This window comes from Euprymna scolopes, chromosome 27, assembly GCF_053919585.1.
Source record: "Euprymna scolopes isolate OS-2025 chromosome 27, ASM5391958v1, whole genome shotgun sequence".
Classification (NCBI taxonomy): Eukaryota; Metazoa; Mollusca; class Cephalopoda; order Sepiida; family Sepiolidae; genus Euprymna; species Euprymna scolopes.
Window position 1 is genome coordinate 76,420,475 of NC_136508.1, and position 22,500 is coordinate 76,442,974.

A 22,500-nucleotide genomic window follows, 5' to 3' on the forward strand; every position below is an offset into this window, starting at 1 on the left:
GCATGGTCAAGCCAGTGGAGGCATCGTTCAAGAAGCGTATGAAACATACTAGTAATGCGCGCCGGATTGTTTTTAGGCTGGTATTACTTTCGTTCGTTCTGAAGAAGATATATTGCAACTATTGTACGAACCAGTTGTATAGAGGAACAACTTGAACACAAAATATTTATTCACATTACATTTAAATTTCAGCATGGTGGTACTGTTAGACAAACGGAGTACAGAAAAGGAATTCCAAAGGCAAGTGATACAAGAAAATAAATTCTCAAAATAGAAAATCCTTCAGCTTCTAAGAACCTTGATATCATTCACTTCCTTCCCACTACAGAAATATGTGGCACATGGTCAGAAGAGGGGAACTATCAAGCCAGCGCCTTTAAAATGGGGGGGGGCAATAAAATTGCCTGAACAGCCGTTTTTGCATTTCCCGGCAGGGACCTCCTAGGATTTACAAGAACAAATACCAGACGTCGCAATGGCGCAGTTCCCGTCGGACTGATTTTCGAGAACTGATCCTCAACTGGTATTGAGCTATCCAGGGTCAATAGGAAACTGTAAGCTGCGTAGCACAAACAAACGGTGGTGACACAGGCGCAAAAATGTTATCCTCGCGCTATAGATTGGCTGTTCCGGACATGACACTTGCTTGCTTGCCAAAGACGTACGGGCAAAGACAACTGATGTGGCCTTATGGATTTTCGATAGTACCCTGTTAGTCGAATAGCTCTGGCATTATCATGTTTCCACCGCCACTACGGACTTTGGCTGGTGGTGGTGGTGGTTATGGTGATGATCGAGCTGATTATGGAAATAATCAAGCTGGTGGTGGTGGTGGTGGTGGTGGTGATGATGATGATGATGATGATGGTGGTGGTGGTGGTGGTGGTGGTGGTGGTGGTAATGATGATGATGATGATGATGATGACGACGACGACGACGACGACGATATTGGCATCGAAGTGAATAGAGAGACACACAAAGCCGTTAACAGTTTCTATTTGTTTCCCTATACCGTATTCCATATAATTTGGCTTTGAATCAAAGCAACTCCCGATTTTACTAAATAAAGGAGGGGGGGGGCATTTTTTCAATGCACCCGGCACTTTCAACTCATTCTGGAGACAATAATATCTCATTATTACCATACAATTACTTTCAAAGTTAGTTGTTTTTTTTTCTTTTCTTTTCTTTTTTTCATTTTATCTATTTTACGTTTTATTTTTATTACTATATTTTTATTGTATTTTCTATATTTTCTTTATTTTCTGTAGTGTATATATTTTATACCACTATATAGTTTATACTGTTTATTTATTCCATTTTTGTTTTGCAGAACCTTTTTTTAATTTGACAAATTGTGTGTGTGTTATCCTCCCCCCCCCCCATTTTTACTATGGTATGTCTTTTATGGGCCTAATTATATTCTATATGAACTATTTATTTCATTTTTATATTTTACTTCTTTTTTTTTTTCTTTTTTTTTCGCCCATGCATGATTCTGTGTTCGGTCTGTAGTCATTTTATATTCATTGCCAATTCCATCGAGCTTTTCAAACAAATACTTCCCATCACAACGAGAGGATTGTTTATACTGTAGTTGCATTGTTCAATATTTTAGACAGTAGAGAGGGAAGGGTTGTTGCTCAGTATGCCATTGTCCTCACTCCATCAAGATAAAGTGACAGCAAGACGTTTTTATATTATAACATGAACAACATTTTCATGCTACATGTTCTATGCAACACGGATATTTGATTCGATCATCCAGAAAGGTTAATGGAATGACAGGCGCTAGAATGTGAAGCAATGGTTGCGTAATCGTTAACCGCTGCTCTCCTAGCGTGACATAGTCGTTATGCCAAAGAAACAGAGGAACGGAGTAAACTCGTTTCTCAGTTTTAAACAAAAGTTTTTATATCTGGTATTACCAACAACGCATTTTTCGAAATATTTAAATAATTCGTTTTTTCCTATTCCGGCCGCGTGTTACTTTTCGTCCCTGCTGTTTCTAGAACACCACCTCCTCCAAACACGTCTTGGATACCTCAGCTTCTCTGAAAACGTCTCGAACACGTGCTTCTTATAAAACTAGTCCCGACACGTCTCGAATACCTATCCTTTTCCGCACACGTATTTTTCTGAACACCACTCCTCTGAACACTCCTCATTCTCCAGCCTCATGTCCTTTTTGTCTCTGCTTTGACGTCATTTCCCGCAGCCGGCTTTGTCATTTGCATATCTTTATGCGATTGTTACTGCTTATACCGTCAGCGGCTATGTTACAATGAGGCGGTACTGTTTTATTCCAGGGGAAAGGAAAAATTCAGGACGATTGGAAACAATTCCGAGATTAGTTGAGAGCACATACAGTGACTGGTGTTCCCAAATGGTTACCCATCTTGGTACTGACCAAGCGCAACGATGTGATCTTACGGGAACCGATGTGTTAACGAGATTCTGCTTCAAAGCACAGCAAACATACACAAAAACGATTAGATCTTCTTACTTTGTATATGTATTATATAAACAGCTTCTAATGAATTAATATTTTACGATATACAGTTGTAATTTAACATATTTTCTTAATATATACGACATATTTTCGTTGATAGTAAAACATCTGACGGTCTTATTTACTTGCCTCTCCATGATGGCAGAGTTAGACACAAGGTCGGTTTTTAAGGTAGGAAAAAATCCAGCTCAACCAAAAGGGGCACTCTGGATAGAAAGCATAATAAAAATTGTCTCTGTCATGAAGGATTTCTCATCCACTGACCGTAAACAGAAAAGGTGAAGTGTAGCATCAGAACAGATAATCCACTGTGATCTTGGCTCGAAGGCCAAGAGAACAGATATTACACTTTGATCTTACCCAAAAAGGCAATAATCATAAAAATAATGCTTTTATGGCGATGAATGAAAAAAAAAATACTGATTTAATCAATCATCGTATTCTCTTTTAATGGTAGTGGATCACATAGTATAGGTGATGTTATCATAAGACTATACACCCAGGAAGTACTCCCCTCCATTATAAGTGGTGGGGATAATCCTCCCAGATATTACATCTTCTTTTTTTTTTGGGGGGGGCAGTATGAAATATGTTCTTTATGCTTCCATAATTAACTTTTACGTTTAAGGGAGTATACTATCATTTCTGTTGCCATCATGCTCCCAGGCATTACCGCCCCCTTTTCAGGGGGGGGAGGGTAGGTTTTGTAAGTATATCATACTCAGTCATTATCTTCTTCTTTGGGGTCAAAGTAGCATATGTTCATTCACCATACCTTTCCAGACTCGCAAGCATGTGTAATTTAAGTGTAAACCCATCAGAAGCACAGTACTCGACATATAGAAGTGCACCTCGATTCTTTATATCAGGACACGCAATAATAGAAAACAGTAGCAACAAAGAGGGAGTTGATCCCAGCTCTTTCTGAAACGGAGAAAGAAAAGCTTAAGAGAATGGACCTCCTAGAACTGCACAGAACGTTCGTTAACAGGGAATAAGTCATCTTTAAAATGACTTAAACTCTACTGGATTTGATGATGAGCTAAAAATTCGGTTCATGGCTGCTGTAAAGTAAAGCACTGAAAGGTTAAAACAAATATCAACTCGTTCTTTATTGTTTTTACAATGAAAAACCTACTGATGATTTTATATGCTGAGGCTTTCTGTGAGCTAATAAAACTTGTCAAATGTGATGTTAGGCTGTATAAGTTGTTAATGTTGGTCAAAATCACCTGTTTCTTTCTCTATCTGATTTTTTCGATTATCGATTATCGATACTTATTTATGACATTCCGATACAAAACCTAATACACTGCCAGATGCATTTGTGTAAAACATCAGCCAAACCGTTAATGAGTCTATAGGGAACTAACTCTCTCACACACACAGAAAAATTTCTTTAATATAATAGCAGAGATAGAGATCGAAATACTTTTTTCTATTTCAGAAAGTTTGGTTCTAAGTTAATATTTAACGTTTGTAATTAATTGGTTGTTTTTGTTCTTGACTAAAATTATAAAATAGATATTAATAAGTTAAAAGATTCTAAAATCCATACTAAAATTATCCGCATGGACCAGTGGCCTAGTCGATAAAGTACTTGATAAAAGTAAACTGTAATTTACCCTCTTCTGAAGGTGCAATGCTCAGTGCTTGAGCAACACTCAAAATGCGATTTTGAATTACTTAGGACGTCTACCTATATCTGACGGAAGGAGATCGTGCTATCTCTGTTGATTCAATAAAGATTCCGTTCGAAATGACCTGTAGATATTCGAGTATGACAGAAAAATTGCCGAGTTCGACAAGATACACCTGAATGAGGTCGGAGATTACATGTTTTGAAAATAACATTCAGGGTGAGAACAGTAGTCCAAACCCAAAAATAATTCAAAAAATATATTTCCTTCACTCACTCAAAATTCTTGTTGCCATAATAACTGAAAAGAAAAACAACTTTTTAGGAGTTGACATATTTTTACACAATTTTGCTGCGTCGTCTTTATGCTCCCCTCTTTACCTAGCACTTCTAACAATACCATTTAAAACATTCAATACGCAAACAAGCAAGGCAGATTATCAAGGTTTTACTCATATAGAGATAAAATAGTCCAGTAGCTAATAATACTATATATGTAAACTAATGGCTATAATTAAAAGAGAGAAAGGAGAAGACGCTTAATCATATATATATATATATATATATATATATATATATATATATATATGTTTATTTATTATCGATTTCTTTATTGATTTTTATCAGTCAATAAGTGAAGTTTTGAGAGGTGGGAGGTTTAGATTTGATGACAGTGTTATGTGACCCCCACCCTTCACCGTGACACGATTTGGCAAAAGCAGACTTCTCGTCCTTAAACCGTTCTATAGGGAATAATAGACCGAAAGAAGCTTGCAATAGAAAAATTATGGGAGTCAGGCCAAAAGTTGGTGTTTAAGAAAAAAGGATTGCATAGAATTTTGATCCGACTCTGCAGCAATAGGAGCCTAATGAATCGCGCTTAAGGGACATATTGATGGAGTCTTTATCTTTCTTCCGTGTTTTACTTTCGCCTGTAGGTGTCCGCACAAGTTTATCACGTCACTGCAATTTGCGTCGAGGTAGGAAAGCTCAGTTGCCTTTCGAACTACCTGTATTCAGGAACGCTGGAAATTTATTGGGAGTCTAATGAAATTGCGCGTTTATCGAGGAATATGGCATTTACAGATGTAAACGTGACAGACCTACCAACTGACTTACCCATATAGATTATTTTAAATAAGATGCGTCCATTCAATCTACGTGTTTACCGATGATATGTTGTAGATTAGAAATTAATGTGCGAGACGAACGGGCAGGGAAACGTCCCTTTTATATCTTTGTTCCTTTGGTTTATTCCTTCCTTTTTCTCCTTTAACTTCTTTCACGCCAGTAAGGTGTCGGAGTGTTACATCGACATGCGAATTGAACCAATGCCAAAACACGAATGCTTGAATAGCTACCCTCTTTCCTTCTCTAATCCGTTTTCATACGCTTTTTCTTTAGTCAATATTTTACAAGTAATAAAAATTGTTTTATCTCCAGAAGTAACCCGTCTATTATGTCAAATTAACCTATAAAGACAGTGACTTACTCAAGAAAATCGGAATTCTTCCGGGTGGTGACACTTGCGATGTGCCTCGACTCTCAACATCAACAACACTCATCTTAGCAAATGAATACTTCAAACTCAAATTCTTCTATGTCTGTTATTTCTTCAATAACGACTCAGCCATCCAGAAAGTAAAGCCACCCCCCCACACACACACATACACACAACGGAAGTTTGGAAAGAACGTTCTGAAGCTCTCGTCAGTTTCTTATTCAAGAACTTTAAATTTTCCCCCCAAAAAATTATTCTTTCAAAGTTTATTTTATATCCATGTAAAATTGTTGATATATAAATATACTAGCCTGGGTGCCCGGCGTTGCCCGGGTGTTTCGATTTGTGTGTTGAGAAAAAAAGTGGTAGTAGATAGGCAAGCTCGAACCCGTACCACTAAGGAGGAAAAAGACATGAAAAAAAAACGTAACAGGTTTGCTATTGCGTCCATCGCCAAACTGGAAGTGATGTAGGTTTAAATTAAGGCTAGACAATCGAAAAGAGGGGATGTCTTTCGAAAATATCGGCGAAAAAAGCGACTCCTCCCTGTAGAAAAGCGCCGAGTTGAGGGTGAACGCATTACTGTCTTTGGCCAATTGGTCGATATTTTTTTGCGTGAAAGGTCAGGCTTCAAGATGATACCGATCTCGTGAAAATCCGTCGCCTAGGCAGACCTACATACATACATACATACATATATATATATATATATATATATATATGTATATATATATATATATATGCATACATACATACATAAAAATACATTTAAACAGACATTTGGTATTTATATGATAGATGTTGTTTGTAAACTTATTTTGTTTCCCTTGCCTTCATAGAATCGCGTTGTTAATGTAGCACTTACTAACTGGTGACTTATTCAAAACTTTTATGTTTCATCTATCTTATTGTTCCATCAATTTTGCTACATTTAATAATTGTTGTTGAAATTTTACAAAGACATTACTGTCGTCAAAATACATTATCTAAAATGAGGAGCTGTGCAACGGATATTTCAAGCGTATGTGGAACAGTTTAACACAAACATTTCCTTTTCTTCTTCTTCCTATTCTTCTTATTCTACTACTACTACTACTACTACTACTACTACTACTACTACTACTACTGCTACTTCTTTTTTATATGAATCATATGACTCCTTTCTAGAGAGACACCAGGTACTTACAAGAAGAACCACATAAAAATTGTCAATATTATAAGTGCATGTGTTTTTGTGGGTCGAACTGGATCCAAACTTAGCCCACCCAGTTTTCAGTTTATGTCGCAAATCCTTTTATCACAGCCGATCGACGCCTCTGTTTAGCCTCAAAAGATAATGATATGATAATGATAATTAAGATCATTATAATTACCATTATCATGATCGCCATTATCATTATTTTTATTATTATTTGTTATCATTATTATTTCATTATTACCATCATTATTATTATCACTATTATTATAATGATAATTATAATTATTATCATTGTCATCATTATTATCATTATTATTATTGTTGTTGATGTTAATATTACTATGCTAATTGTGTACTCATTTGTTAGTAATATCATTCGCTTTCTGATTAATTTCAATATTATTATTACTACTAGTAGTAGTAATATTAGTAGTAGTATAATGCAACCTTTTTCTCAGGAAGACACGTTGCAGGCCTGTCTCTCTTTTATCGTGATTTCCATGAGAATTACTCGTCTGCGCTCCAATCGATGGTCCTCCTTTGCCAAACATTCACGAGAAACACTCGTTTAGCTGTAAACACTATCAATAATTTCCCCCACTCTTTATCTGTGCATAAACTTAAACGTAGATTCCATGAACAGAGCTTCTTTCTAAGAACTGCGCACCTGTGGAACTATCTTCCGGTTACCTGCTTTCCAGCTGACTACAATATGGCCGTCTTCAAGTCCAATGTAAACAAGTTCTTGATGAGCCGTTCTCCTTAATAATCCAATTTACTAAATTTTAACTTCTAGCGATTACTATGATATTGTCCTTTTAAACACTGTACACTCTTTAACCCTCATCCTCGAGTGTGCTGGGCCTTGATATGGTGATTACTTTGTAAAATAAAATAAAATAAAATAAAAACCAACACACTTGCAAACTCCCGGGCAACGCCGGGTACGCCCGCAAGGGTAATACAAATAATAAAAACATCGATCTTTGTCCCACATATTGCACTCTAGGCTGTTTTATTAAAAAAAAAATATGAAATAAAATAAAATAAAATCCTTATTCAATTATTTTTTGTTCGAAAAGATGACCAATCATTGTAGATCGATACTGATCCTTTCCTTACTCCCCTCACGTGACACTACATCGCCACCCCATCCCCACCCCATCAATCAGTTCATGAAGATGATTCACGTACAGAGAGCGTTGATTGAACTGAGATCTGCTTTTCAAAAGTGTGAAAAGATAATTAAAACAGTAACGGAGATTCTGAAGATCGATGCTTATCGACACCGACACTGTTTGATAGACTTAAACGTGACAGACCAACATACAAACAGCGATTATATATATATATATATATATATATATATATATATATATATATATATATATATATATATATAAAATATAGCAGGGTTAACCAGTGTTGCCCGCGGCAAAAGTATAACATACATGTACCGCCCTCCGTCTTTCTATCCGTCTCTCTATCTGTCTCTTTTTCTCCTTTTCCCGTTTTCCGTTTCCGCAATACTTTCTCTGTGAACACATACATACATACATACATACATACATACATACATACATACATACAAGCCAACAAACAAACAAACAACTCCCATTTATATAATAGATTCCTGTATCAATGATTCGATATTTTGTACCAAATCTCTACTTATATATAAAAGCCACTTTGTCTGTTTGTGTGAGTTCGTTCCCTATGGACTCGGTAACAGCTGGGCTGATATCATTTTTCTGAAATTTCACACGAATGTACTTTAGGTGTCTAGCAGTGTCCTTAGACAAGTTTAGTATAAGAATGCCTTTGATAAGTATCATGAATCGATAATCGAAAACAAGGAACAGTCTGATTTTGATCAAAGTTATCAAACACTCTTATACAGAATAACATTAGAAGTGCATTTCAGAAGTTTTATCGCCGCACGAGCAAAAAGACCTGGCGTATAAAATCAACAGTAGGGCTTTCACAAGACAGTAGCGCGTTTGAAATCAATCTTTCAGTTCAGAGCGCAATAAAACCATGACACTTTCAACTTACAAAAATATTTTTATAAAATGAACAGTAAGTTCTCTACAGTGCAATGTAGACTATAATATATTGTGGACTAAATAACTGCTGAGAAACAGGAGAAACTTCGTAACGATACATCGTGTAGGGTACCCGACTAAAGCAGACAATCTTTTAGGTTTGATCGAAAAATATGCAATTTCACTGATTTCGGTGACAATAAAAGTATTGGGAGTGTTGAACATATATTGATCCTCATTCAATCTCGGTCAGCTTCAGGTCTCTCTGTTAGTGAGCACATAAAATGTCTGAAAAAGTGACGCTTTGGTCAAACATGCCTTAGTTGACCCTCAGTATATTGTTTTTTTTATTGCTGCTGTTGTTTTTTTTTTGTTTTTTGTTTTTATTATTTTTGGTGGAGAGTTCACATATTATTCAGCCAGATCATAGCAGATCAAGAATATACCAACCATTGTGGAGGTTTGTTTTGTAGTTTTTTAATTTTTTTTACCTAGACATCACACACATGCACACGCACACACATTATATCATAGAATAAGCTTGTGACTTTAAATGTATATATTATACCAAATTTGAGATAAATTAACTTTCTCCCTATATATCATCAAACAAAGTACGCGATAAAATATTCTTTAATTTTAGAGATTCAGTTGTCTTTCTGTATAAACAAATAGTAACGTCCTAATCGTTTACACACGTAGACTCAACACGTTGTAGCAGAGTACGTCACAAGGAACAGAGGACAAGTAATACCTCGACTCCTTTTCTTTTTTTTTTTCTTTTTTTGTAACCGCAACATTCATTTCCGGATACTTACCCGAATAAATCGTGATCCTGCTTCATTATGAACAATATTGAATATCACGACAAAAGAATAATATACTATTAAACCCATAGGCGCAAAGAACAATATAGATAAACTGAAAACGTACAAAATATAGGGGTTACAGCGAACAGAAAACTTAACGTAAGATTTTGCCTTTTATTTTAATAATTTAACTATGCCTAAAGCTATAATGTTTTCATTTTTTTAATTATTCGTACATACTAAAGAAGACTAACGAGTTCGTTTCGAGTTTAATATTAAGTTTATTGTTGTAATAAATAGCTCACACATGACAGAAGGAGAATTGTATTCTTTTAAATAATTTGTTAGCTATCTTATTAAGAATAACACGGCGGACGCAGCAGACAGATACCTCGGGAGAACATTTCGCTCTTTGTGATTATCAAAGTTTTCCTTTCACTTACTACAGGGATATTTGTAATCTGTCATGCGCCATGTCCATAGACATACTGATGTGAAACATTTATCTCTTTGTCCCTTCGTTATTCGTTACGTTCTGCGTTATGTCGACAGATGTCACTTTGATTTTCTCTTCTTTAACCTATTACTTCCTGTGGCACTATGTTTTTGATAGTACCACGGGCAGTCGTAGCCTCTCTCCACCCCCAGCATTGCCGGGAGGTGATTGGGTCTCGAACGGAGTAATACAGCAGAAAAATGGAACCACAATGCAATTTTGATTCCCTCGAGCTCTCTGCATTCGGACAGCCATAGTGTGAGCACGTATTCTGTTGTCTCTCTGTAAATGAGAGGAGAGGGGCATTCCCTCCCCCAGCACAAGTTAAATTAGTTAAGCATAGTTAAGTACTTAAAAAGTGTAATCATTATGAATTATATTTTTTATTGTAATACATTGTGTAAATTTTGTAAAATAAAATAGTTAAGATCTTATCTATTACAATTGCGTGTCGAGCGTTGTTTTGTGCCTGCCTCAAAATGTCCTAGCATCAAGGCAATTCCAGCCAAAGCGAGTCACCAGAGCGAGGAGGTAGTCATGAATGAAGGAGACTGCCACACCCACCATTCCAGGTACGCTTTCAATCTTCATCTAGACAAAAAGACATCTAACCGGCAAATACTATTTACTGGCCAATTGTCACAGTATGGCACCGTTTTCAGGAATTTAATGTAACACATGAGTCGGTCACGCCGATGTTACACTCCTATGTAACCATTTGATCGTCTCTTTTTGCTTACTATGCGTGATAACTTATTTATTTCATAAACTTCGTGCCACTTCGTACTGTACTTAGCTCGACTCTTGTCAAAGTAACCATCAACTGGTGTAATCGTCGTGTGACATTGCTGATGTAACCAAACCCAATTTTCCCCCAATTCAAGCAATCTACACGAGATAGATGTGCTATTGCAAACGTAAGCGTGACGGATCGACTAACCAAAAAGTGCAATTACTAAACAATGGACGTATACATCTTCTTATCTATTGACAAGAAAAAAAAAACATCGAGGCAAAAAATGACACATCATTAAAAGACAAGGTTCTATTTTCATCGTGTGCAACTTTGAGATTATATATTTCCACCATTGTTGCGTCTTTCCATATAACATTTAACGATTCGAATTCCAAATGATGCTTCCCGAAATGCTTTCAGAACGAATCTAAATCGATTAACAATTACAGACTCCACGAACAATATCGATTGTAATCGAAAGTGTAATCTTAATTATTAAGTTATAAGCATATATCGACGATGTTTTAGAAACCTTTTGTTCAAGATTGATAATATGGTTTATTTAGAGTGTTCGTACAAGTGTTCTCATCTTTGGTAATATTCAATATATATATATATATATATATATATATATATATATATATATATATATATCACAAGTTTTTGTATCGCTTTCAATTAAAGCTGATGCACCTAGGTCATACGGATATATATATTTTGGAAATCGCAACTTGATAATATATAAAATTCGATAGAGCATTAACTCTATAAAATATATACGAACTCTGCAAGAATAAATATATCATATTTAAGCGTACTTTCCGACCCAGGGGTCCCTGCTAGTTTAGAAAATACTTTTGCAGTTTAAACAAAAGAGTTGCAATAATATCAGAGCGTCTCTGTTTCGCTGAACATCGACAGAATGCCAACATCAATGTATTACATATGAATGAGTTCGATGTGGAATTTCCACAGGTCCCGTTAGTTATTTATTATCAATCCTCATCTTAAAAATAAGGAAAAATTATATTAAATCATTACGAGCCATAATTAATACAAAAATAGGAAGGACCCACCGATCTTTTCATTTCATAATCATATCAGACATTTTGAATTTTAGCAAACAACGGTTAGTTGGAAAATATAGAGAAAAAAATCTTTCCACCATTCACTAATAAGAGCCGTTGTAAACATATACATGAAGAATATGTAAGACTGAAACAGCAATACGAATAATACACGCTAAAACAGTGGCCCGATGTTGCCCGGGATTGAATTATGATCAACGGATGTTTCACACGCTTATTTTTTATTGCCATCGAAATCGATGAAACCATCGATTTTCAATCAAATCGATTGATTGCCCACTCTAGTTGAGGACCCATCGCGGTGCACCTGGAGGAAGGATCACATACCTCCCCGCAGTAGCTTAGTCCAAAATGCATTGTAGTCTACATTGCATTGTAGAGAACCTACTGTTGATTTTAGAAAAATATTTTTTATATCATGGCTTGCATTGAAGTTTAAAATGCAAGTCAAGTATCGTAGTTCAGATATTTACTAAACAGAAACATTCATTTCGAACGCGCTTTTGTCATAGCAACAAACCTACTGTTTATTTTATATGTCTGTCATTCCTAGTTGTGCGATGATAATGATTTGAATTTAAGTTTAAAATGAAAAAGTCAAGTATCATGGTTCAATTGTTCTTTAAACAGAAACATTCATTTTGAACGTGCCCCTGTCATATCAAAGAACCTACTGTTTGTTTTATATGTTGAGCCTTTCGTCTTTTGTGGTAAGAAAACTTCTCAGATGCACTTGCGATTTTAGATTGTAGAAGGCGTTAACTTTGGTCAAAATCGCCTGTGCCTTCTCTCATGTGAGTTTTCGATTGTCGATTATCGATACTTATCGAAGCCATTCCGATACAAATCTACTTAACAAGACTGTCCGATACATGAATAATTTTCTTGCTGAATTTTATAAAAATAGGCCCAGTTGTTTTCGAGTCCATAGGGAATGAACTCACACACAGACGCACACAGTTCCTTTTATGTAAAACTAGCAGTTTAGCTCGGCTTTGCTCCGGCCTAATGTACTGTTCATACATTGCCCTACGTTTTAATACACCTTATGTAAGATTTCAAATGTTTAGACTAAAATGTGTCTGAGTAATTTCGTAGAGATCGCAGAGGTAGTTTTTTTTTTAATTTTGACCCCAATTTTTACCCCTTAACATTTGTTATTTTGGTCTCAAGTCAAAATACAAAGTTTTACCCATGTCCAAGTTACCGGCATCTAAAATCTCAAGTCTATAGACCCTAAGTTGTCGGAGGAATTGGGTAGAATCTGCAATGGTTAACTATTTCAACTGATTAAAATGCTTTCCTGAATACCTGTTATGTATAAATTTCAAATGTTTAGACCCAAAATTGGCTGAGTAGTTACCTAGACACTGCAAAGGTCAAATCTTTTGAATTTTGACCCTTTGGCAGCCAAATGTTCAACCCAAACCGATTAAAAAGCTTGCCCTACCTCTGAATGCTCGTCATATAAAATTTCAAATGTTTAGACCAGAAATTGGCTGAGTAATTTTGTAGCGGATATAGAAGTCAATTTTTATTTTTTTAACTTTGACCAACATTTTGACTCCTTAACATTTATCTTTTGGTGCTCAAATCAATTTAAAAAGATTGATTCATGTCCAAGTAACATACTTTTAAAATGTCAAGTATGGCAGAGGAGTTTGATAGAGTTTTCAAAGGTCAAATCGTTGAACTTTGACCCCTTGACGGCCAAATTTTTGGCCGAAAACCGATTAAAAAGATTTTCCCAAATCTCGCTACCTCTTATGTCAAATCTCGAGTCTCTAGACCGAAAATTGACAGAATTATTTGTTAGAGAAATGTACACAGACACACACACACAGACATTTTCACTTTTATAGATATAAGATTAGATAATACATATTATCAATTTTTATCTCAAATATTAAAAAAAAACTATTCATGAAAGTTATAAATAACGATCTTTCCGTTTTATAAACACGTCATACATTTTGAATTCTAACAACATGTGTTTAAAATACCATTCGCCAGTATAAACTATCGTTAAGATACACCCAAGATAAATAAACAGTCGAATAATATAAATAAAATATACCTTTCTTTGATTTAAAGATTTAGTAAAAAATATCTTATTTCTCTTGCAGTTTATTTTCCAGTCGCTAGACCCTCTCTACTCTATCGTTATTTTCATATGCTCGAAAGAGTTCCAGTAATGGTTGCAACATGTAAAACATTCATAGAAACAACTTGTCTTCCTACCACCACTGCAAACCACTTCTTTTTTACTCTTTGTACATAAGGAAAAACGAAACTTACATAAAAATCGCGTTTGTTGAATCTTTGCACTGCAATATAATGACACTGTTGCTTTGCTGGAAAAAAAACTGATCGTTTGAATGCTTGAAATGCTTGTAATTTTGTGTATTTAAAATTCAGTTCGTGTCTTTCAATCGTAAGCGTGTCCCTTTTCTTCCTGAAATTCACAGAAATGGCCCTGTTCTTGAGGAGAAATCAACTCTGAAACAGCATTTTTTTCTCATAAAATCTTTCTTAAAATTCATATATTAAATCCCTTGCTCTTTTTTCTTCTTCTCGTAAAGGCAATTCTTTTTTATATCTGAAAAGACTTTCTCACACCAGTGCTGTTCTTTCTTTCTGCAAATCTACTGTAAAGTACGGTTGTTATATTTAGACTGGTCAATTTCTGTCCCATTTTAAGGTTCTTGATAAGGTGCAGAAACGTATTTGTAATTTCATTAGTTCCACCTTCTCCCCTGCAGCCTCTCTATCACGCAGACGTGATGTAACTACGAGTGACCTTCAATAAGTTTCCACACTTTCTTTTACGGGAATGTAAAATTGTCGTAGACTGTTGAATATCTAGTATGTAATTGCTACACATTTTATTAGATAACTGACTAGTTTTTATGATTTCAAGTTTAACTGAAAAACTACAGTAGGAATTGGAATACACTCTACTATAGCCTGATTGTCACAACTGATTAATTTAAAAAATGCAATCTAGACACGAGAACACTTTAAGAAAACGATACGAAATAAAATTCTGTTTTAAACTTAGTAAAAGTACCCCAAAACATATGAAATGAACCAGACTGCTTTTGGTCCAGTTTGCATTAATCGAGCGTGTTTTTTTGAGTAGCATAAGAGATTCAAGGAAGACAGAAAGTGTGTGATGAATGTCGGGAGGGGTAAGGAAGTCAGAAAGTTTGTGAGAAATGTCGGGAGATGAGAGAGGGTTAAAAAAGTCAGAACATCTGTTGCATAGGGGTACATTTTAAGAAAATGACGAGGGGAGTTCATATTGAGACAATACATATAACGGATATAACGATAGTTCATGTAATACATAATAATAAAGATGATGAGAAGGAGACAGAAGAGATTTATGCACTACTGTTCTGCTTGAGAGTTCATATATATATACTGACTGGAGATGTATACAAGTTCTTAACACAGAGGAGGGGGAGATACATAATCTTGTAAGGGTTACACAAAGTTCATCTCAAGATGATTAACATATTACCTTTTGAGTGTTGAAAAGATGACACATGACAACAGTTACAAAACACAATGAAGATTCTTTTTTCATTTAACCGGTCGAATGCTAATTACGTCAGAAATTCACTTGTATCTACATGGTTTAATCTTATACCCTTCGATTCCAAAGGGTCAGCTGATCACTGACTGCTAACTGGCTGACTCTCTCTCTCTCTCTCTCTCTCTCTCTCTCTCTCTCTCTCTCTCTCTCTCTCTGACTGACTGTCTGATCTGACTCTCAGACTGGCTTTGCAATTCAAAATCATAGAACTATATGGAGAATCGTCCTTTATCTATGACGTCAGAAGTGTGTTTTTCAAACGTGGCTAATTCACGTGGCTATGCCCAAACACACAGTTCTGCAAACAAAGAATCCTATCCTGACCTATTTTTAACCTAGCCTATTTTTAACAATATATTTTTAATTTCCATTGTTCATTCTTTTACTGACATATTTGATATTCAGAATTAACAATAGCCTTATTTTCTGACATTCCAATTCTTAACCTTGCTTACAAGGTTCGAGACTCGGATTATCCTAATCTCATTTTCACTTATCTAATGTTCTTATTTACATGGGAAGGGGACAGCCCTTTTCCTGTAACTCATCAGATTTGATTGGCCAAATAAAGAATTTCATGGACAAGGATCGTCGTGTGTCTATAGATACTGTCAGTGCACAGTTTGATGTTAGTGTAGGAATTGTAAATACAATTATTCGCGAGGAGAAGAAGATGCGGAAGATTTGCACGAAGTTTGTCCCAAGAGTATTCCATTCTTGTTACAGTCTATTTGACCAAGATGGACATTAAGACTGTTCTTCACTCTTCCTATAGTCCAGACCTTGTTCTCTGTGACTTTTGGTTATTTCTTAAGCGCAATGAATACCATAGAGACTATCGTTATGAGACAATTGGGGAAATGAAAGAGGATGTGACATGCTAACACATGAGGACTTCTATGGAGTCTACCTGACATTGTATAAATGCTACAACAAGAGCATAGCAACCGGAGGATATCAATTGTAATGACCTTTAATTTCTTATAATAAATAATTTTACCAAGAATTCTCCATAAGTTTTGGTTTCGATTACAGATAAAGAATCTCAAGCTGATTCACCCAAGTCATATATATATATATATATATATATATATATATATATATATATATATATATATATATATTAAATCAGAACTTTATAATATATAAAAATAGATAGAAAATTGACTCTGTAATAATTTATAGAAATCTGCATGAATTAAGATATCATATTTAAGACTATTTTACGATCGGGCTACGCCAGGCGTACATGCTAGCTTAGATAAATTCTTTTGAAGTTTTATCAAAAGACCCCACGTTAAAAAAAACGACCCTGGTATCTAACTCTGTCCCGTGGGGAGGCATAGTAAATAGGTACAATAATATCAGGGCGACTCTATTTATGCTGAGCATCCAAAGAATGCCAACACTAATATATTACACCAATATATTACGTATGAAAGAGACCGCTGTGTAATTTCCACAGGTCCTGCAAGTTTTTATAAATACCATTATGGCATGTTTTTCAGAATCTATTACGTGCTTTATTTGTGCCAACTCGTTTGACTCATTCGTCTAGTGACTTTCATTGATTTACTGTTTTTATAATTTATTGTAATCCAGTTTCCAATTCCAGTAGCTTATTCTTAAGAACTGTAAGCTGACGAAACTCTCATTCTGTTGACGATCTTTCTCCAACCAAAGGCGTCTCTTTTCAACACTAAGGAATCTGCTGTCTTTACGATAATCGTCGTTCGTTCTTGTTAGATCTTCACATCAAGTAATTCTCACCTTCTCTAGAGCAGTTTTATTGAAATTAGTTCTATATGTCTATTCATACTTTATCACTCTTATGGATTAACGCTCTTAATTGTGGTCAACCAAACAAGATGAAAAGGTCTTTGAGTAAAAATTTTCTGAGAACCACATCCAGACTAGTTTAGTCCACATGTAGTTTTAGTCTTCTAAGCCAGAGATCTCTTAACTACATTAATTTCTCCTAACTAAATTCATTAGTCAGGCCCGTGGAGCTCTAACGGAAAACGTAAAAATTTTCAAGAAACATTTTTAAAATGAAAATGTGCGAAAATAGTGTGGTATTGGGTTTTTTTTTCAGAAAGTGATTAAAAGAATTGTGTTTTGGAAAACCAATTCCACTATAAAGCTAAGCTTATGAGAAAAACACAATAAAACGCGCCCAAGTCATTTCTGTTTATTTTGGCAGGCGTAGCCCTAACATGTCAGTAATATGCCCCCATTCAAGTTCGAAAATTTGGGAGACCCCTGCTCTAAGCCAATGTTTCCAAACCCTTTTTCATTCGTTGAACGCTTCCAATAATAATGATGTTCCAAGGAGCCCCTACGTAAGGAAATATTTTACAATCGTTTTTATTAATTATGTATTACTGGAAGGGAGGTCAACGTTTCCCGGGATTTTATGATTATATTTTTTATTGTCAAAATAAATTCGTGAAATCGCCGAGACGAAAGCTTCACATGTCTCCATTCAGTAACTTAGTCCAAAATATATATTATTCTACATTGCACTCTAGAGAACCTACTGTTTCTTTTATAAAATTATTTTATATAAATTTCTTTCCAGTTAACGAAAATAAAATAAGTAATTTACGGGCGGTGTTTGAACCTACGGACTAGGTTATGCAAAAAAAAAATTAAATTTTCAAGTCTTATAATATTCTTTGCAGTTAATAAAAAAAAGAAATTTACGTGCGGAATTTGAACCTACAGATCACGCCATGCAAAACAAATAAATAAATAAAATAAAAACAAAATAAAAACCCGTTCTCAACTTACCCACGGTAGAATTTTCACGGCCCGTTCTTCTACCATTTAGAAAAAAAGGGCCTTACTGATGATAGATAAATTAAAATAAATGTTTCGATCATCGATTATCGTTAATTATCGGGGGTATTCTAAGATAAAACTTAACTGAGATCAATCCCAGACTTATACACTAAAGTTCTGTAAATTTTAAAGAAAATCTGTTCAGCTGTTTCGGAGTCTTTAAGGAATGAACTCAGACACACAGACAAAGTTGCATTTATATAATTGGAGAGAGGAGATTCCGTCAAAAATGCAAACACTATTGTTATCTTTATGACCGAATAAAATTAGGTTCGAACCTACACCTCCCTGAAAAATGGTTTTGCACCTATGTGCAAAAGCCTAAGAAGCTCAGTTTATTTATCTATTGAAAGAATCCCTTTGACAAACTCTTAACTAAACCTAGAGGTCCACAAAACGCTAGTTGGGGAACACTGCTCTAAATTCTTTTCTTACTCTCACGGTGTACAGTGTGAATGAATTCAATGGTGAGATTTGAACCCGATTTACTTATTTGAAAATGTTGCGTGCATGTTTCTTGCACAAATCGCGTGACTTGCTTTTGATCTTGTCGATGTGATGTTTCGCAAAAGTTGCCTGTTTGATTTATAGACGTGACTCATGATTTATGTGTTTAATGTAGCATTTCTGATAAGAATGTGTTTGGTTTATTTATTGAGATGTATTGTTGGAAAGGTGCGAGTCCTTGAGCTATTGATCCAAGGAATGAGCAATCGACTCAAAAGGAAATACAGGACACGAGCCAAGTTATCTTTCTTCTTTGTGTTTCTATGTATAACATTGCCGTTACACTCGGACCGCGTTCGTCAGAGTCTACACCACTCTCGGACCACCACGCCGTCCGGCAACGCCGGAAAAGAACACACAAACAAAAATAATTAAATCCGAACTTTTCTTTCCTTTTTTAATACAAACATGTTTTACTGTTTTGCTTTCTCCCTCATCTCGACACCAGCTTAAATGTCTCTCGCCATCGTCCATCTCGCACGGCATACAAATTTATTCTCCTGTCACAAGCCGACCGTAGCCAACCGTTTCTCTATCTTTGACTTTACACGGCCATTTTCTTCAACGCGGACATTTTTATCTCGACAACGTGGTGTCTTTTTTTTCTTTTTTCTTATTAGGCCAAAATCGCACACACTTTCTAATTTGCATACGCGTTCAAACGCTGCTGCTGCGGTTGCTAATAGAATCGCTTGTCATCCATCCCTCGGCTACTGCTGATATTTTCCCACACCCTCATACTGTAGTGTAGTTGGGTCGAGAGTTCAGATCAGAGAGATGAAAATGACATTTACAAACATTACACACACAGTTCATATTTATAACACGTAAAAGATGCGAATTCATTATTGAAGGAGGGGAATGTGTAATACAGTTCTATTGTATCATAGGGGGAGAATCATTACTGATGATGGAGTAGGGGGTCATATAATACATGAGGGGGTAGTTATACAAAGTTCATTTACAATGATAGACAAAGAACATTTACCTTCTCTTTTGTAATGACGACGAAGACAAGAGTTTACAAATATAGATGGCGATTCTTTATTCATAACAGCTGGATGATTGATGATTGTCAAGGATTCAAGCTTTTACGACTACCTGGTCGCGTCTTGCCCCCCCCCCTCTCGCCTCCAAGAGGGCATCAGCTCTCACTATCGATGTCTAACTCTCATCTGCTAACTAACTCCAACTCCTCTTCTAACTTCGAACCCTCTCTTAATATATTGAGAATCTCCTTTCGTTATGAAGTCAGAGGTGTGATCAACCAATGTGGCTTTATCACATTTAAATTTACCCGTGCCCTTTGCACATGTATCTACACACTTCTGATAAACAAAAGAAATCCGTAAATTAAATTGCATCAATAAATTCATTTGTTACATAAGATTTTAACATTGTTATTTTCCATTGTTTTGACTTACATTTTTAACATCCAGTTATGTTTTAAAGAATGGACAATCGCTCTATCTCTGACATAAATAATATTTATTTATTTGCGAAAACAATGCTAATCGTTCTGAATTCCTAGGATGTCAATATCTACTATCTTTTAACACTTGCCTACTGGGTTGGATTCTAGCATTTTCCTAATATCATTTTCAAACTTATATAGTTTTACTTTCTTATTTACTGAGGTCTGTCTCTTTTCATAGCAATGCGACCTGAATAACATATGCGAGGTGTTATCCATCACATTTTCAAATCTAGACATATAGACTGAATGGACGCATCTTAAGTATGTGTGTTTAGATACCACTTATTATATATACGTTTGTCGATATTATTATTGAGTTACTTGACATTTCTGTATGGCATGGATTTTTCTGAGGTCATGAACATGGCAGCCACCTCCTCTGACGGTTAACGATACGAAAATAAATCATAAAACGTTCTTTACATCAAAGTTTTGATATGTCGTCGGCTATATATGTTGGGGGTTTTCTCTTTCAGTTCTATGTTCGGGTCATTATTGACAGGATCGTTGTGCTGAAACTGGACGCTTATAAAAATTAACAACGGACACATTTTCTTACAAAAATAGAAATATTTAATTTTAAACAATTAAAAGGTATTTTCTTTATGAACACGAGACCAGTTCCCAACAAAATCCAGAAGTCTAAATCTTACGTCTGCCGTAATCGAAGTCCAACTTTTAGATGATTAATTACAAGGGGGTTCTCAAAAGTAATGCCACCTATTTTTCAGCTCGAATTCATTAAGGGAAACTGCAAATTGCATTGTCATGATAATTGCATACATGAAATAAAATTTTCATCTCTCTGTTCTAGATATTGATGGTGCGAGGCTCTAAGAAAGCAACCTTAGTCATAGACGTGCCTCAGAAGCAGAAATGTGCTAATGAATTTCTGGAAAAAATGTATTGAAAATGGTGGTGAATAGGTCGAAAAATAAATTCTGATTGCTCGTTTTAAGTGCGCAACTCTCATCTTCGTAGCTCTTCAATATTTGAGTTAAAATAAAATTAAGAGGCTGTTTACTATTTATTTGTGACCAAAAACGATGGAAGAAAGAATGATTGAGAAGATATTTTAAATAGATACATATTAAAAAAGAGACAAAGATATTGTTTTTATTTTTTTTTTCGCGACTTAAGTGATGAGTTCACTGAATTTAGTGCTTTTGATCATCAAGTATCCAATTGTATAAAGAAATCTGTCAAATCTGTTTCTACAATGTTTTAAATAGCACAAGATATAATATCCTGGTCGTGGGAACATGTTTACCAGAAAGAACAGTTGGAAATAAGTCATACACCATCCGCGTTGACTACGAAATTCCAACAGTTATGACATTCTTTTGGTTAGTAATGACTAGAGCTATGACAAGAAAATATTCTTATTGTTTTGACTCTCGAGTATATATCCGACACAGACACAGTTAATCAACCGAGAACCACATCACTATATATATATATATAAAAGCCTATAAGATATCAATAGATACACACTCGAGAGTAAAAGCAATGAAAAGAATATGCTGTTGTCATAGCCCTAATAAAGATCTAAATTCGCTGAAATTACACTTAATTCTTGCAAGAACACTAAAAAGTGCTTCGTGCCGATTGTTTTACAGTTCTTGTATAGAAACTGGTTAATAATTGTCAATTCAACTGGAATTGTTGTGCATCCTGTGTTTGAAAGTTTGACAAATAATTGAATTACACACGACTCCATTTCAACAATGTAATATTTAATGTAAACTTTTTTCTTTTTTCTGTAGGTTTTCCAACACTACAATCAGTAACCATTAATTTGCACATTGTAACACTTTCTGTTCTAACTTCACTTTTTATAGTATTCCTAGTATTCCTTCAAGTCTTTAGCAAGTAGAAATTCCATGGTTTCACAGACAATTACTAAATATGTAAAATTGTGCAAATTACAAAAGAAAAATCATCAAAATCATATGAGGTGTGGGAGAAGTGGTACAAAATCTGCTGAAACTACATACATCGTATATGAAGTCGATCGAAGTTGTTTTTTTTTTTAATTGCAGGACAA